The 19,439-nt window shown below is 38.3% G+C and overlaps 1 protein-coding gene across 1 annotated transcript in view; it reads right to left on the bottom strand.

Moving 5' to 3' along the window:
* Positions 1–15,031, bottom strand: part of bmpr1ba (bone morphogenetic protein receptor, type IBa) — an 87,827-nt gene extending 72,796 nt beyond the window's left edge. Inside the window, exon 1 of the mRNA XM_030143192.1 lies at positions 14,967–15,031. The gene's annotated coding sequence lies outside the window, so the exon portion shown is untranslated. The remainder of the gene's footprint in view (positions 1–14,966) is intronic.
* Positions 15,032–19,439: the final 4,408 nt, after the last annotated feature.

The following is a 19,439-nucleotide window of genomic DNA, read 5'->3' as shown; positions in this document are numbered from 1 at the left end:
CGAACCATGTGAACACAATATAAATAAAATAAATAAAGATGTCAGAAGTAGATTTTTGAGACAGGGCTTCTCAGAGTTACATAGCTGCATAGCATAAGTGGATATTGTGCTTAAGTGGTGCAAATCTCCAAACCAAATTTCAACTAATGAAAACACCAAAAAAACAACTGACATGTAGACTTAGGGCTTCTGGACCCCTGGAGGTCTGGGGCCTTGATGTAGCATGTTTTGCACAGTTGAGACTTGAGCAGGCGATACATGTAGACTATTTTGCTGATCTAACCTGGGTAGACAAAATGTGCAAGCCACTGAAAATGCCTGAAGTCGTGCAAAGCCCTTACCTATGCTATCTGGGATGAATGAGTGCTTTAAGCAGAGCTCTGTTGAACACTGGCTGCTTAATGTATGTATGTACACTGTAATTCTCCACACCTCTTAGAAATACAAAGTGTATGGAAATGTCCCAAAGACTCTGCACAGTGTGACTGTTATAACACAGGCTATTTTAGTAATTCTCTTTAAGCATTCATTGTTTTACCAGCTGCATGTTAAATATTCCATTTATATTTTATTTGACAACTCTCCCCTACCTCTGAGTTTAGGTTCACCGAACAGAGCCCCTCACATTTGTCTGTGCCAGTCTGAGCTTATTAAATCTTAAAACAGAACATGGGCCGGGTCAAATGGATTGTTTTGCTATTTCATGAACTTGTGCGTGATTTCTGAGCTTTTTTTTTTTTCTGATTTAGTGAAATGACAACATGTCAAACAACATATGTAAAAATGTCAAATTCCTGGCACCAGAATACTTAACAATAACTTGCAATATCATAAATGGTTCAATATGTGAGCAAAGTGGAACTTGTTAGTGATAAAAAAATCAATTTGATTGTCCTTTTAGACCATGGCCTATAAGATTTATTTGACAATTATTAAGTCGTACTACATACAGTGCCACTTTTATTTTTTTTCCCCATCAAATAACTCATCCTCAGTCTTGAAATGTAAAGATTTTGAAACACTAGACTTTTCATAAGGCCACTACACTTAGCTTAATGGATATTTTGTGTAGTGTTCATTTCATTTTTCATTTATGCACATATGGGAATTCACAAAAATGAAATTTTAATTCAATATGCACATTGAGACATTGCTAAATCAACAGAACTTTAGTTTGTCATAAAAATCTGCTGGCTGACCACTAATTCTCCATCATTTGCTCTCTATTTTCCATCTCACACGTTCTCAGACAACAAAGGACAGCCTAGTTAGGTAGAGTTTTTCCCTTTCTCCCTCCAGGCGGCCACAGGCCTCGTAAATGGCTCCAGACGTGAGGACTCTGTCCACCATCTGACAATGATTAGGACATGGCCTCACTGAATACAAGTAGAGCCTGCACACTCAATTGCTGCAACACACCTTTATATGCAGCTAACCTAAACATGCCACCCACAAGTTTCGAGATTCAGGCTAGAGACGCCAATCAGAAGTTATGAACGGCAATCTACTGTACCAGCTTTACTAAAACGAACAGACATACCTCATTTCCTCGTATGGATACACACTGGTGAACATACACTTAAGAAAACTATGAAGAAATGCCGCAAACAAATCAGAGATCAGAAATGATTCTGGGTTCTGACTGTGAAAATTAAACATATGCCAGAAAAGCTGCAGCTGGAGCAAAATTAGTTATATCTGATGTGGAAAAGTGGAGAAAATAGGAGCTAAAAGGACTAAAAATGTGAGACGCATACAATCTAGTATAACTCAAAAGCTGTGAATGACATCTTTAAACACATGTCATATTTCTATTCTTTCTCATGCACATATGGAGCATATTGCTGTTTTGTCTCTTTTGTTCCTCCAACTTTATTTATTATTCTATATTTTTATCTTCCTTCCTTCCCTTTTTCTCATTTACATACACTTACACACTCTCATACACAGGTCCTCTCTCTCTCTTTTTTTTTTTTTTTTTTTTTTTTTTTACTATGTCCCTCTGCTCCACCCAGACATCTGATAGTGATTATAGCACAGCCTCAGAAACGCAACTCACTTAACTCTCCACTATTAAGTATCGTGGTACCACTGACATAATTTGCTCATCTAGCCTACATGTTGAATTAACCGACACACACATACAGATTCCCTGGAGGTTTCACGGAGGCAGAAAGACAGTCTCGAGGAACACACTCTCAAAAACACACACATGCATCCACCTCAATCTCACCATTGCTTGCAGTCTTTCCCTCCTCCTATACTTATGCCCCCATTTCAAACAGGACCCTCATCCTGTCCACCCCCTCCCTCTCTCCATCTGCAGTCCCCTGGAACAGAACAGTCACGGCTGTGTGCACCGTTGATTAGCTAGAACCTGAACCCAGGGGCAACACTGGAAAGCTCAGTGTTCCTTATTGTGTTTCCTTTACAGAGAAAGGGAGTCGCTGATGACTTGGCTTTCCCTGTCCTATTACCTTATCTCTTACTAATGTAACCCTAACATCGAGGAAACTAGGATACATTTTCTTTAACACAGCTGTCACCAACTTTCTAAAGAGTGGAGTAGAGTTAAAGAGAGGAATGAAGTTTACAAGATTCCGGGTTTTCCTGGGCTTCGGGAGGGCTTAGGCGGTGGATGGGGGGTTGGCTGGCTCAGGGATTTAGGGTTCCTCCATCAGGAAATTTTGCTGCAGACTTATATTAGAGCAATAGACAGTTAGAAAACATCTGTAAAATGACTTACTGTCCAGACATCTGCAGCCACCACCATCTCCTTCAATCCTTTCGCAATCATTTTCTGACAGATTGCATTTTTCACTCCGTTTTCTTGAGCTCATCATCCATAACTGATGTACTTTTTGGCTACAAGAACTGGTTTTCTTTTGTTGAGTAGTTACACAAAGTCCTGCAGGTTAAAGTGGAAGCACTTTTAGAGCTGATATATGAAAGTCTCACTATAAATGGATTTAATATACCCTTAACCTTGCAACATTGATGTTTCAAATGTCCCATGATGCAATGCTCTGGTGCATACTGGTGCTGGATTCAAATTAACTCAAATACATTTTTCATATTCCAGTTTTCTGAATAATAAACGTCTTTCCACAAAAACTATATGGTATCTTTTCATTCTCCAGTAGGGCGGCACGATTCTGGCAAAAATGTGAATCATGATGTTTTTTGCTTAGAATTGAGGTCACGATTCTCTGGCACAATTTTTTTCACAAAATGTTTATTGCACCGTGGTCAAGGAAAATGGGTTCTTTTACCTCTGATTCGCGTCTTTCATATGACTCCGCAAGTAGTCCAGTCACTTATGGTCCCAATTTGCTAAGCGACGTCAGCTGATGTGTGAAAGTTTGCAGTGCAAATAAACTCCCCAGCCGGCACAATGGAATATTTTTAATATAACATTTTTGGAGAGGGTGAAACTTTTGATTCTTGGTTAAAGGCCGAGTTATCCTCACCGGCAAAGAAAAGAAAAGGAGAAGGAGAACAGCGCAGAAGTCAGAGGAGTGAAAGTGAAAAGACACTTGGATCTGGACAACAGAAAAGACCGGCATGAGATTAACTACCGAATAAAAACCTTTATTGGGCTCGAGTTCGGGTGGGTGACTCTCGCCACTACCACTGAGGTTTTCATCCATTTCACTCTCTTTACCGCAGACGTTCCTCCGCTGTAATTCACTCTTTCCTCACTCAACTGCAGCCGACAGCAGAAGGTCAGGTGTTTTAAAGACGCTTTACCATTGGTTGAGGGAGGAGGTGGAGGCGGTTCTGCGTTTGTGGGCGTTTGTTTGTAACGCAGCCCATGAAATAAAATGTTTAAGAATTGTCAGTGTTTAGAAATGAGATCGTGTACATCTGTGAATCGAGATTGCGATCTTTTAATCATCAGTCGTGCAGCCCTACTCCTCAATGTTAAAAATCTCAGTTTAGGTTTATTATTCCTGCAGCTCAAGCACTATGTAAAAATGCTTAGGCCACTTTGACTCTGTCTTTTAATGGGAGGGAAAACCCTAAGATTTGAGAGCAGGAGAACATGTGTGGATGTGTACAGTGGTCTGGGATTGTAGTTGTGGGATGTTATGTGGTGACTAGTGTGCAGCAATGAGCATGCAGGGAGTGTGCATGAGGTTATTTGTTATGGGCAATCCTTCAATCCCACAATGTGTGCCTAAAACCTGTAACAGATGCCTCGGAGGATCACACACAAGCGCACATATGCAGACACAGTGCGAAAACACACTACACCCACTGCTATCATTATTTTTCCCTGCTTACTGTGCCTGCACCAGCTGGTCAGCAGGAACAAAATATCTATAGGAGCAAGATTTAGAGAACAAACAAGAAAATATTTGCCCTTGTCGTTCAGTCAGCTTTAAAAAAGAAACTTAGGTTTGTTTTACAGTTTTTGCAGCATATCCTGTTGTTTTTATTCGGATTAAAACATGTTAAAGATAGCAGATCCAATAATCCTGCACAGTGGATTTATAAATACATTTTTGATGTCTGTTTCTCCTTTGTCTATGTATGCTGCTTATATAGCAAAGCTAGCTAAACTCAGGATTATTTTCTTGATTTCCATATTGTAGACAAGATATAACTGTTGACTTTATGAGCTAAAAGCTTCATGCACAAGGGCAAGGCTGAGAGTAGCTCATCTGGCGGAAGCCTGTAACATAGCATCTGCCTACAGCATGTGACATCTCAACTCTGAACTAGACTCCAAAATTGGACGTTACTTCCATTCTACCACTTTTTGTTTCCATTTTAACCACAAACTAACATGTTAACAACTTTCACCGAAGCATGGGTGGGTTTTGGGACGGCTTTTTTTTTCCAACAGGAAGCTGCATGGACAAGGTTCAGGGGTTTTGGCTTGTAAAAACATTGCTCCCAGCATATCACATTAAATATAAAACTGGTGAGCATGTGGTGCAGATTTGTGTGTATGCACATTCACACCTGTCACAGACCTATAGATGCAGGTAGCGTATGTTCGTTGTGCGAGAAGTGGGAAGCGTGTGAGCTCGAGAGTACTGTGTATGATGCTGAAAATTCTAGAAACAATAACTTGATCAAGTGCGAGGAACTACTATCGACGCTGAAAGTCATTCTTGAATGTCTTTGTTTCCTGTGTGACTTTATAAAACAGTGGCAACTTGCCACTTAGAGTGTGTCATGCTGACCTAATATGCAGTCATTTGCTTGATGGTGTTTGGCTAGGATGATACGGGGGCCTGCTTCAGACATCTGGTCTCTCTTGGACTCTCTTACTCTTGATTTTATTTTTCTCTCATTTTGGATCTTGCAGGCTCCCTGATCTGGCAGAACTGATTCAGTGTTGGGCATCTGGTCAGTGCTACTTCTCTGTATAATTAAATCTGGAAACAGCCGTTATCCTTCACAGCCTGATGTGATATATAACTTTTATCAAGCTCATCTACACATTTCCTGCATCTACTTCCTGTGATGTGGGAACTGATTAGCCTCATAATTTGTCTCCAAAGAAACTCCACATCATACATGACTTAAAATATCTGACTCAAGTTAATGTCACCTGTAGTCAGTAATCGATCAACAGATTTCCCCCTGCTGAACCTATCAATAAGCTGATTCGATAAGCACTGCACCGTTGCACAGTACACAATGCAAAGACTCCCAGAGGCCTGCTTCTCATTGTGCAGTAATTGCCTTGTGAAATGGATGTGTATAAATCCACCGGACATGTAAGTGAAGAAACAGGCCCCCACATTATTTGATTTCAAATGCATCAGATTCAATATTGCAGGGACAAGATTTGATTTGGTATCGATCAGATTTAATTTCTGTGGAATAATGACTTCGGAAAACACATCGACGAGGCCATCATGAATTTATGTCTCATGGGAGGGCAGAGTCTGCACAGGCAATGTGGATGCAATTTCATGTTTAAAAGAGTATCAATGATGTGACACAAAACAGTACATCTACAGCACCACATTTACTACTGTTCACTGCAGGTCAGCGGTGGCCTTTCAGACATCGAGGCAGACTGTGAAAGAGACACCGAGAAATAGAATAATAACAACTAGTGGCTCCTGAGATTATACTCATTACACTTCATCCTTTGCCAAAGACACATCTGTGCAAATCAAAGAAGACCATTTATCATTCCAGACCAGATGAATGTGTGTGGAGGTGAAACAAAGGCAGAGACGGAAAAAGTGCAAAACACAGTCATATTACAAACCCTAGAGACGTCCAGATAATACCGTCAGCTCTATAGTTACAGTGGAGTTTCTCCTTAATGACATTCTTTAAAGCCGTGCTCGCCCTGTCTTGGTCTGTTTGACAGTTGGTTTAAACAGACAAGTATAAATGTCTGCTTATTAATAACGATGAGTATAATGGGGTGTTTTTAACATATCTGAAACCTCTATGTAGGGCTAGGAAACATATGTTGAATGCACTTGATCAATCATTACTTGTTCTATGTTGGATGTTTTCATATCCAACTAATTCTGTAAAGCCCTGTGAGGCAACCTTATTGTGATATAGGGTTCTACAAACAAAATTGAATTGAATTGATGTTGTATATTCATTCATTCATTTATTTGTTTTGAGCAGAAGAAAAAAAAAAAAAACATTTTTTGTGAATAAGGAACTAATATCCAAGCAAATACATTAATGAATGGAGATGATCAAGAAAAAATAGCAATTGCCATGTACACTAGTAATAACAAAATAAATTCAATATGTACTGCTCAAAAAGGAGTGGGAAGAAGAAAACGTATTAAATCCCACCCCCATCTCACATTTATACAACATAACACATCATTTTTGCTTCCTTAATGATATAGTAACATCTGTTTAGAGTCGTAAATAACCGATAGAAAACAGATTAGGAAAACTGAAGTATATCACACTTAGTAACAATCTAAATAATAGTCTGCATAACTTATAATAATATATTTCAACAATAATCACTTACCAACAGTAGTAATGAAAGTGGAACATACCAACATGGTAAATGACTATATTGTGAATAATACTCATTGAAAATTGTCACTGGCAAATCAAGTGGCATGAAACTCACTTTTTTCCTATGGCTCTCAGCTTCTCAGAAACTCAGTATATTAACTATGAATTAAGGAATCCTTTATAGCATTCTGTATTTAATGCATAGGGATATTTTCTTCTTGTTTTTTTTTTTTTTGGAAAAGGCCTTATGTGACAACATAAAACACCTGAAAACTGGCACAGATGCTTGTTTCTAATGGAGTTTAAACTGTGGTATAATACTGGACGTAGCAGACATAGAGAACCTGTCATGAAGCTTGGTTAAGTTAGAAACTGAAGTTACCTTAAGTGTTGGTTCAGGTTGTCTGAGTGTATTCTTTACATGATGTAGATTTGGAGTCTGTTTCCCAAAGGTTGTGCTGATGTCAGTCTAGTGCAGGTGATACACTTGGATTTGATGTTTCAGGTGCAGGTTCATTACACAAAATAATAACAGACATGAGCGAAAAATGAGATGTGATGCCATCATTTTCTAATTTTTCTGCTTTCCTTGTCCGTGTGGCTACACAAACCAGAGTTTTTAAAAATTTTTACTATTTTTGCAACCTGAAATGCAGTTTACATGTGCACAAGTGTTCCAAACACATCTCTTCTGGAAAATATCTGCATTAGTGTGGACAGGAAACAATGACTGGGATCATTACACCCAAACAAATGTGTCCAATTGGATTATTTTTAGTGGGATACAAACATTATAGTAAACTGCTTAAACACAACTTAACAGATAAATACATTTTTCAGTATAGTGTCTAAAAGCCTTTCTCCATAAAGATAACATTTGATTTATTTAGCAAAATTTCATCTAAAATGTAACTGTAGTGCATGTTACACTCCAATTATCTGATAAAGTAGAAAAAAAATATTAATTAATCAAGAAATCCATTTAGTAATTTAATGTTTGTCCATTGAGTAATTATTGCAAATATTAGTTTTAACTGAAGCTTCATTAACCCTATGCATGAAAAGGTTAAAACGATTTTTTTGCATGTGTAAACTCTGAAACTGCATTAAGTCAGTCCTTTGTGACATCTTGTACGTCTTATGTTTACAACTAAAACTTTACCCCTTTCAGAAAAACATTTCCATTCAGGCAAACTATGTTGAGATGTGAATTTTTCTGCCCACGGTGAATTCTGGTTGATGTTTTTCGCGACTTCAAACATACTGAAATACTCATGGCTTTTACACAGAGCCAGTCTTTTAAAAAAGGTTAGAGTTTTCCACCAAGTCAATCTGACCTTTAACCTCTGAGACACAACAGCTAAACCATGAAGTGATTAATGTCTGCGTGTTTTTCTTTGAACGTAACCAAAATTAAACTGTGAAACCGAGGTTTGATAAATCTATTTATAACGACTGACTCACTGACTTACTCAGTCCCTCCACATTAATGCACAGTTAGGACATCAGCGAGTAGTGGTATAATAAAAGCCTTAAGTAGTGACGGGGTGTCTAGACCGAGAGGTGAAGGCACTTCCTGAAACTTAACAATGACACTTGCTCTTAGGCAAATATTTCTCCCGTCACTGATGGAATGGCACCTCAAAAGGAGGCACCGTGGAAATTGGGGGTCTCGGGTTTGAAGGGCAGGAGGGATGAAATTGTCTCAAAGTGCTTCCAGATGGTTATCTCTCCCTGGGCTCTGCCTTTTTCTTATTTTTCTTCGTAGTCTCCCCACTCATCACTCCATCATTTCTCTTTTTGATTTTTCCTTTGAGTGAACTACGGCCCCCGTGATTACTTTGGTTAGGAAAGAGCCAAACCAAACATAAGAAGACAGAGCTGTGGTCTGCTAAATAAAGAACAGCTTCACAGTTCAAAGCAAATCTGTATGAGTTAAAGCATCCTCGGGGCTCAACCTGTTTACATTTGTGAGAGCTGATCGTACGAACAATACACTTTTCTATTAGGTTACAAATGTTTGTTATCATTTATAAGAGAAATGACTTACTATCAGAAAGCAGTAAAACAGTGTGAGCTGGTAGTTGATTATTATTACCTCCGCCAAGTGAAATGGTGGTGGTTATGTTTTCATCAGGGTTTGTCTGTCTGTCTGTCTGTCTGTTTGTCTGTTAGCAAGATAACTCAAAAAAGTTATGGATGGATTTTCAGGAAATTTTTCAGGAAATGTTGATATTAGCACAAGGAACAAATGCTTAAATTTTGGTGGTGATGGGGGGGGGGGCACTGATCTGCCTTGGTGGAGGTCTGTGCTCTCCGAGTGCTTTTCTAGTTATTTATGTTTTACTGATTATGTTTTAATTGTAATTGTGTCTTTTTAACCTGTCTCTTCCATTTTTGTAAAACACTGTAAATTGTCCTGTGTATGAATTTGCCTTGCCTTGCTTAAAACAACAGGTAAACAATGCAATGTACAATTCTAACACACAAGATGTTCAGATGTCAAGAAAACAGAGCAAAGAACATCCAGAGGAGTGGCTGAGCTGTGCGACCTGTGTGAATTAGAGAGCAGCGAGAGAAAAAAATAGCCAAATCATGAGATCAGAGACTGGCTGGTAGTATGTTTTAACATCCGCCCAGTGGGATACAGGCCAAAACTGATTCTGTAGATTATTAACCGTGCCAATAAATCACCATTTAAACATGCTTCAGCCTACCAGCCTGTGCTGCTGACAGCACAGCAGCAGCTCCGCTTTAGCCACAAGGTTCGTCACAGTAATTTGCTGATTACTATGATCTCTCTCCGCGTCCTGCTGTCTTCAATAAACAAAGGGCTGGAAAATGTCAAGTATTGTTTCTGACGGTGCTGATGCCAACTTTTCGTCACATCATTCAAAGAAAAGAAAAAAAAACGGGGAACACCGGGAGAGGAGTGGCTGAACTGGGCGCCCTGTGTGAATTATAGAGCGCTGGGACAGAATAACTCAATCATGACATCAGGAGAGCTGGTGTGTTTGAGTGTCCACCCTGAGGGGGAGTAGGGAAATGATACATCTGAAGATTTGGATAATGACTGTGTCGCTGGATGATCTGGTTTGGAAAAAGAAGCCTTATAAAGGCGACTGAAGCTATAAATGCAGCCTCTGTGCATTACACATGTGCAAAAAACATTAGACTCTTCCAGTCACTACCTTTTACTATAACAGACCTTTAACACTATAGGGTCCAAACACAGTAATGTCCCGTCAGAGAGCCAACTTTAATTGATTGCCATTCCAACATTTATTTCAATATAAAGTAGCACCTTGTTTTGGATAATCCCTTATGGTCCAACTAAAGCAAAAATGAATTTTAAAGTAAAAATGTGGGTCATTTAGCAACACTAATCTGTTAAATTGTTTCTAAAATGTCCCGTTAGAGAGATTTCGAATACTGTGTTTTGACCCTATAACAGATACACACACTTATTTGCATGCAACGCTGGGTTTTATAAAATCACACACACACATAAAACCCAACTTCAGCATGTTATTGGCCTTTAATGGTTAACACACATGCACACACAGCAGCTACTGTGATTTCGCTGTGGACTAACTATGCCTTTATCAGTGGCTTCCTCCTCAATGAACTACAACAGCTGCATTCAGCCTAGTAGGAAAATTTCCTGTCAGATCCTATCTCGTCTCCGCAGTTTATGCCCTACAGTAACGTAAAACTTTTTACATGGGGGTGCTTTAGTAAAAAAAACATAGTATAAATGATTAGTTTAAATTAAAAACAAATTCTGTTTAGTCTTAGCATGAAGTCCATCTTAATAGATCATGACATGTTAACTCAGAATACTGGATGTGACCATATGGGGTTGGTAGTGTAACACTGATACAATCTTTAGAGTAAACGTCTGTGTTGTTTTCTGCAAAAAAAGAAAGAATGAAAGAAAGAAAAAAGATGTACAATGTTCACTAGAGGAGCGCAGAAGCTAGGGCAGGAACAAAAGATGAAATAAGGAGACCTGGTGACATACAGTAAGAAAAATCTGCAGACATACAATGAAAAGGCACGTTTGCTCCTAGTGAGGGTGCATGTGTCAGTGCATACTTGTTTGAACATATCAAAGCAGCTCAGGCAATAGATCACAACTCCCATCTGAAAAGTTAAAAAGATTTTAACTCATGCCAGCATCAGAAGACAACGGAGAAGAACCTGATGGAATCCATGTGTGAGGACAAAGGGATCACACACATATACACATGCACACACACATACTCGCAGTTGTGATTGTACTTGCTCAATCTCTCAGTCTTTTTTTTTTTTTTTAATCTAATATCTGACTGAAATTAAAAATCTCAGGGTAAGCAGTAAGGATGTTTATGTAAAAACACGTTTGGTTTAGGTTCTGGAGCTGCAGACGGCTGTGTAAGTGTATAGACAAAGTGTTGACGTCACAGCACACGGATCAGGAGGTCAGGGATCAGCAACACAGAGGAGATGACTGGAAGAAGTTTACAAATCTGAAGCAGTCACTTAAGATATCTGCTGTTCTATTTGCATACTTTTCCAAATAACTGACATCAGTTTGCATCTATAATTTCACCCCTGACTTAACACTAAGCTGCCTGTTTCATTTCTCTACATATCTACATGTTCTCTTAACCCATAAAGACCCAAACAGCCACTACTGATCTAAACTGTTCAATACCTGTTGATCCGCTGTAGAAGCCAATAACGTAATAATGACCCATAATGTAATAATGACCCATAACGTAATAAATTTGCAATTTTTAAAATGTAATAGGCCAATAACGTAATAACTGTCCAATAACGTAATAAAAGTCCTGAACCCATAACGTAATATCTTTTGGCCACTAACGTAATAACTGATTACGTTATCGGTTAGTTATTACATTATTGGCCTGGTAAAAAAAAAAATTCTTCATAAGTTATTACGTTATTGGCCAAAAGTTATTATGTTATCGGTTCAGGACTTTTATTACATTATTGGCCAGTTATTATGTTATTGGCCTATTACATTTGGCAAAATGGCAAATTTATTACGTTATGGGTTGTTATTGGCTTCTACATCCACTAATCTGTCAATACATGCTAATAATTGGCGTAAAATATAGTTTGTCATCTTTTCATGGTCATCAAATATGACCCATTTGGGCATCCAGAGGCTCCGTAGTGAACATGAAAACACCATCATTTTCTACAACATTGATTCACCGCTAAAACCCATGGAGTTGGATCAATGACAGTGGATGGACACACTTGGTTTATGTTCAGTTAATGATATATTTTGCTGAAAAAGTAACTTTTTCTTCAGTTTTGTCTGTTTCTGATATAACAGTTAACTTTAATCTAAGCTTTTATGAACATTGACATGGTCAGTAAATTCTATATAGGAAAATACCTGATTTACACTGAAAGAACACAAAATACATATCATAATGAATGGTGATAAATCACTTAAGAAAGGTTAAACAGAGAGAGAAATTCATTTGGGAACTGCCACAAAAGTTGCACTGGGTCTTTATGGGTTAACGTACAAGAAACACCAACAGCCAAAGTACACAATTTTATAACCACAATAGCATCTGTTGAACTTCTTTTCTATTTTGCTATAATTGTCCAATAGCAGTTATTTCAAGGTATGTATAGCTGTATGAGTGGAAATATTCTGTGACGTTTCACCATTTCAGTTTCAGCTGTTAAAGACTACTTGCAATGCAGTAAATACAAACATCTAGCATCACAGTTCCAAATATGACAGTTTAATACAATACATGTTTTATTAGTGTCTTGCTGTAATGCACATAATTATGAAATATCACAACCACCTCCATTCTACAAAGAGTCAGTCTGTATTTTTGGCAAAACACAGTCATGTCTACACCTCTCCTGTTAGGTGCCATGTTATAAAAAGTCAAATACTGCAGCTACACTTTTCACTCTGGATTCAGATTCACATAGAGATAGATGCTGGAATGTTTCTATAAATCACACTGACACTGTAATTAAGAAAGAGAGTTAGATGTATGAGGAAAAGGCCTCAGGCTTCAGGCTCCTATCTCTTTTTGATTGTTATCAAGATGATCTCTAACTTGAGGAAATTGGACATTAAAGAAACATAACACTGGCAAACCTGTCCTCTGGTTCACATGAAGAACTGTTTTGTCTCTATTTGAACATAATATTTTCAAGGCTGAATTTGCTGTTGTCATTTAATCCATACTGACTGTAGATTTACCTGCACCTGAGCGCTGTAATGTGATTTGTACTGGCATTTATATGTATCTCAATCTTAACATGATAAAATTAATCTGATTTATATATTAGACGATAGACTACACTGGCTCTGCTTTTGCTAGTGCACATGAAAGCATACTTTGGTCTTTACACTCTGTCCTGTTCTCAGTGATCCACTCAAATTTTATTGTGGACTGACAGAAATTGAGTTTGTTTTGGGCAAATTTACTATTCTTGGAAGCCACATTAAGCTTGAGCAATGTGATCTGAATTTCCAGTAGTCCGTATCAGACACCTCGTCTCACATCACGCGGTGTCTGAAACCTTAAAGTGTCTCAACTGCTCGGCCTCTTTTACTCACACACATACAAGAGGAGAAAATGAGGGAAGTGGTGTGTTTACAGCTGCTACGTGAAACTCAATTACACAGCCAATTGAGAACTCACCCGTTACTTAGATTTGGGTGATGTGTTCATGACCTAAATAACATTTCTCTTCCCTGTAAAGTCTCAGCAACAACTGCATGATACTCCCTGGATGGACAGACAATGAAAACTGTCCATAAACACACACACACATCTGGACCTCTGCTACTCTCATTCATATTTGCTGAGTGTTTTCCTGCGTGGTCCCCTGGTGTTACTGCCCCCGGACCCCTCACATGCGGTGAGGTAAGATTTGGAGCTACACTGTTATGCCATCTGGATATACATTCACACACGCTTCTCATATACACACATACACAAGTATGTACAGATATACCCTTGTCATAACGCACACTGACAAACACCTGGACCTAGTTACTGCAGTTACATACTGTGTGCATGCCTGTGTGTATTAGTGCAATGTCTGTGGAATACTGGGCTGTGGCTTATTCAGTGCTGGAGGCTGTGTGGAGGTACATTTTAATTTTTTTTTTTTTTTTTTTTTTTTGTGCTTTCTGAGCCCCTGAAGAAGGGGGCTACTCAGAAATTTAAAGGTCAAGGTACTAGTATTTACATTATTCTCAAAGGAATAAAATATTAGCAACCAGGTTTTCATTTTCTTTTGTTTTTCTTACTATGTGTAGTAGTAGTAGTAGTAGTTTGTAGAAGTATAAAAACTAAACTCTGTATCTCTTAATCTTCTTAATATATATCTTTGAGAAATCCATGCAGTGACAGGTTTCACTCAAATATAGTCAATGCAAAACAGCATAGGTTATATTTAAATATGAATTGCAGTGTAAAATAAGAGTAATTTGCAAACTCCACAACCTCTAGAAGTGTTTTCAGCTCCCAGTGATGATCGAAGTCCCATCACTGTGAAAGAAGTTCACATTTGGATCATATTTTCCAACTGATCACGATTTTGTAAAATTTGGAGACAGTTCACTCACATCGAATGCACTTGGAAAACACAAAATCAGGCCATTTGTCCAAACCCATCTTCTGATTGCTCTTTTCTATCGGTGTATAGTGGACACAGGTCGACACAAACACCATGCTGCTGCTGCTGATACAAAACTGTGATCCAACTCTTACGCTCTTTCCCATCATCTAAAACTTCTCCGTCACATGTTTCAGTCACGTAAACGCATCCCAAACAATCTACAATGTTATTAAAAGTCAATCACGCGTGCGGGAAAACTGTCAACACCACGGGTGAACAAAAAGAGGCTGTCAAACTTTAGATTTACGCAGCTGAAAACGGCTGCAGGACGCACACGGCGTGCGTAAAGACGCTCCTGGACGGTTTGGTTTACTCACCTCGGTAGATGCCTTCTCGTCTTATTTCGGTGAAAAGTTAAAGTTGCTTGTCGTGCTCGGCGCTGTTGGTGTAGATTCTAGTCGGTCTGTGTTTTTCACACCACACCAGCAGCTCCCTCTCTCTCTCGCTCTCTCTCCCCCTGCCGCTCGCTCTTTTCTCTAACTTTGCTCACGCAGACTTTCACAGTCTCACCCACTGAAGCCACTCTGCTCCACTGAAATTCACCATGTATGAAGGGTGATTAGTGCCTCAAAGAAGGAACACAACTGGACTTTGTCTGATGCACAAGTCAATCTTTTTTTTCCTGTAAATTTTAAAACATCTGTCTCTTAGATTCTCCAAAAGCTTAAGGGAAATCCAACAGACAACGAACATCTATTGTTTTAAAACATCAAAATACCTTTTTCAATTCACCCAAATATTGTAAAGTTCACTTTTACTAGACACTTTTCCATTGACCCTCAAATTGCACAAATATAACCTGCACATAAAAATTTACCTGAAGGAAAAATGACAATTTCGCCAAAAGTCTTATTTTTCGATTAAAAGTTTTTGCGCTGGCAAGAGGTAGTTTTTCGGGAGTCGCGCAAATGGTATATCATGCAAAACTGCAATGGAAAGACCTTTTTTCACAACTAGAGTCAGGTGAATTAAAAAAACAGATGTTGACAAACATTACAAAAAGCACAGAAGAAGAAGAAACATGTGGTGGTATGTGTGGACACACCAGGAAACCCAATCATTTTTAAATTTAGTACGAGATAGAGGGGTAATATATAATAATAATGAATATATCTGTAAACTAGAAGCACTCGGAGAGCGCAGACCTCCGCCAAGGCTGATCAGTGGCCCCCCCTGTGGGCCCCCCCACGGCAAGGAGGTTATGTTTTTGCCAGGGTTTGTTTGTTTGTCTGTTTGTCTGTCCGTTAGTGTGCAACATAACTCAAAAAGTTATGGACAGATTTTGATGAAATTTTCAGGGTTTGTTGGAAATGGGCCCCCCCCATGGGCCCCCCCACCCCCGATCACCACCAAAATTTAATCATTTCTTCCTTATCCCATTTCCAACAAGCCCTGAAAATTTCATCAAAATCTGTCCATAACTTTTTGAGTTATGTTGCACACCCACGGACAGACAAACAGACAAACAAACAAACCCTGGCAAAAACATAACCTCCTTGGCGGAGGTAATCAACACCATATTTACATTTGTCACCATGTTTACGGAATGACTTCTCGTGTCATCTCGCGATAATAAATAAACAAATCATCGCATTTGTGATTTAAAGGAAAAACCGACATTACGCACTTCTGTTTTTTCGGCATTTAGTAAATATCGGTAAAGTTTGGCGCAGATGTCCAATGGAAAAGTGACTACTGTCCATGAGGGATGTTCAAATTTGCATTTCACCCATCCTTGCCAGTGGGCTGGAAACCAACTCCATTAGCATCACTCACAGGAGAATTAACCTAACATACATATTTTTGATGGTATGAGAAGCCAAATAACCCAGAGGAAGTCCACCTGGCATAAGGAAAACATGCAAACTTTGCACAGAAAAGTCTTGGCTCGAGAGGGAATCAAACTTACTACTGAATTACTGAGTCAGTGTGCTGACCCCAAATGACAAACATACATAGTTAGAGCATTATTTCATAACAGACATCTATTTATAGTTTAGTAATTGCCAGCATTTAGTAGTATGACCGCCATAATAATCTGATGTGATGGCAGAGTTTAAAACCAGTCCTATCAGTTGAAATCTGTGTCAAGATCGTCAAGCCTGAAATCCTGATACCCATATAATTACCTTTATCAATGCATATCAGCTGATAGTGACATGTTGTGTGTAGTACTTTTGCATGAGAAGAGAAAGTGTCCATGAGAAACGATTCGACTCAAATCCACCTTGTTGAGTTTTTCATACATTCCTGCCCTGGCTTCACTCTTCTACACGCTCATCTCCTCATAGCAGTATCTGATACTATCTGTAGGACTCTTGTGACCTTTCTCAGAGTGGAAATGTGTTAAATTTTACATTTTACACTGGTTATGTCAGGCTTACGTAGCCTACAACCATGTGGTTTTGTAAGTAATGACAGAAGTGAGGTATCTATGTCATACACAGGCATGATTACAAATATAAAGAAACACAGGATGTTAATGTTGGGGTGAAAGTACATCATTTATTAAACAGTTCGGACTAATTATAATAGAGCACAAAATTGCCAGTTTTGTAAGTGAGAATTACGCATCTTCCTCACGTTTGGTGCAAGATATGTGGTGAACTGTACAACGCAAGAACTTTTCAAGAATAATTATATGACATTAAGCTGAAATATGGGGGGTGGGGGGGTACCAGAATCTAAAAACACACACCTCCTTTCTGCAGCTTTCTCCTCTGGGTCCAAATTAAGAAAATAAATATAAATACAGATGAACATGTTATGGTTTCATGTCACTGTGGAAAAGTTACGCTGCTTTCATAGGCCTCTGTGTTGAACCAGAAAGCAGAGCAGTGGAGTCACATCGGACAGTGTCAACCATGTATTAAACCCAAAACCTGTATGAAAACTTCTGTCTCCAAAATCCACTAATACCCCTTTGTCACCAGACTGGTTCCAGGGCTGGTTCGGAGCAAGTACCTGACTTAGCGCCAGTTCTTTGTGTGTCCACCGCCTAAGCACTGGCCAAACTGGTTCCAAAGTGGTTCCAAACAGGTTCCACGCAAGCACCAACTTTGAGCTGGGCTAAACTGGGGTCAGACTGAGAACCAATGACGCAAACCCCTGCGTCATCGATGGGCGGGGGTTACGGACCGGTTCTTTGGAGGCACCAGGTTGGGACCAAGGTTATAATAGTTTGGGATTTCCATTATAGTTTAGTTTTATTTAGGTTCAACTTTTTTTTTTCTCTAATTCAGTTAGTTTTAATTAGTATTAAGAGCAGGTTTGCTAGTTTTTATTAGTTTTTGTTATTTTCGAAATGCCTAGTTTTAGTTTAGTTTTAGTTTTTTTTATATCTTTTATCTTCTTCGCAGTCATAGTCAAATAAATCCCAGACAGGACTCTGCTGTTTTCTCCCAACTTTAGTCTCCATGTTTCCAGGTAGAGTGGGGATGAAAAGCTGACTCTAAATGACAAGTGAGGAACCGTTAAATATCATATTGTGCCAGCAGCTAAAATTGCTGGAGGGAAATAAATCGATTTCATATCAGTCCGACACTGACAAAGATGAAAACGAAGGGAATTTTATCCATAATTTTTATAAGTTTTAGTTAGTTTTGTAAGCACACAATACAGTTTCAGTTAGTTATCGTTTTTTTCTTTTAATTATAGTTTTTATTTATTTCAGTTAACGAAAATGTTTTTACAATTCTAGTTTTCGTCATTTCGTTAGTTTTCGTTAACAATAATAACCTTGGTTGGGACCAGTTAAGCACTGGCTCTAGCACCAGCACTGAACTATCACCAGGTTCTTTTTGGTGGAAAAGGGGTACAAGTCACAATCCATTTTCAACAGGTCAAAAAAAAAAAAAAAAAAAAAAACAGAAAAATTGTTTTGTCTCAGACCACATGAATTACATTACATTGAACTGTTTGCATTATTGAAACCAAACATTAAAAAAAAAAAAACTATGAAGCACTGCAGATTTAAGATAAAAAGGGACTTTCTTGCAATTCATTCTGTTGACTTAAACATAAAACAATATGAACATCTCAGTAACCCACTATGCAAAGTGAATTGTAAATATCCCCGTATTATTATCATGAGGAGTTAGGGGATACACTTACAGAGAATGAACTACCACTCATCCAATCCATGAAACAAGCCTCTAAAAAATACTACCCACACAATAGAATACTAATGTTTGATACAGCATTTCTCCCAAATATGAACTACAAATATACAGAGTTTAAACATTTATTTCCACCCATGTTTGACATTTTAAGCTACAAAGAGCTTTAAACTTTATGAATCAGGAAAACTGAATCAACCATAAACAAACCTTATGGACGTTCTATTATTTTGCTATATATTACATTTGTTTATTATTATTCATTAACTTAGTTTATATGAAAGGGTAATTCTGTCCTCTATAACATTAAGACCACATGTTTCTCTCTCTTACTGTTATAAGGTAAAATGTATATTATCAAATGTGTGTTACCGCACACACACACAAAAATATACGCTAACATAGTATAACAGAGTTTGATACGGGGTATTGGATGGCTACTGTTCCTGTGAAGTTGTCTTTGGAAGTGCTGGCTAGACGCTTTATTTTGACTACAGCTATAAAAACATGAACACCTGCTCATAAAATAGTATAATACACAGATACAGTATTCTGGTGGTGTCTTCCACAGCAACTGGACTGACTTACAAATAATGCCACCATGTTTTACTTTCTTGTTTTAAAGTAACTCTGGTAAACACCATTAATGAATAAAAAAATTAATTTTTTTTT

The sequence above is a fragment of the Sphaeramia orbicularis genome, chromosome 9 (assembly GCF_902148855.1).
Source record: "Sphaeramia orbicularis chromosome 9, fSphaOr1.1, whole genome shotgun sequence".
NCBI classification, from domain to species: Eukaryota; Metazoa; Chordata; class Actinopteri; order Kurtiformes; family Apogonidae; genus Sphaeramia; species Sphaeramia orbicularis.
Note: the sequence above shows the minus strand (reverse complement) of the source record. Positions and strands in the feature narration are given on the sequence as shown.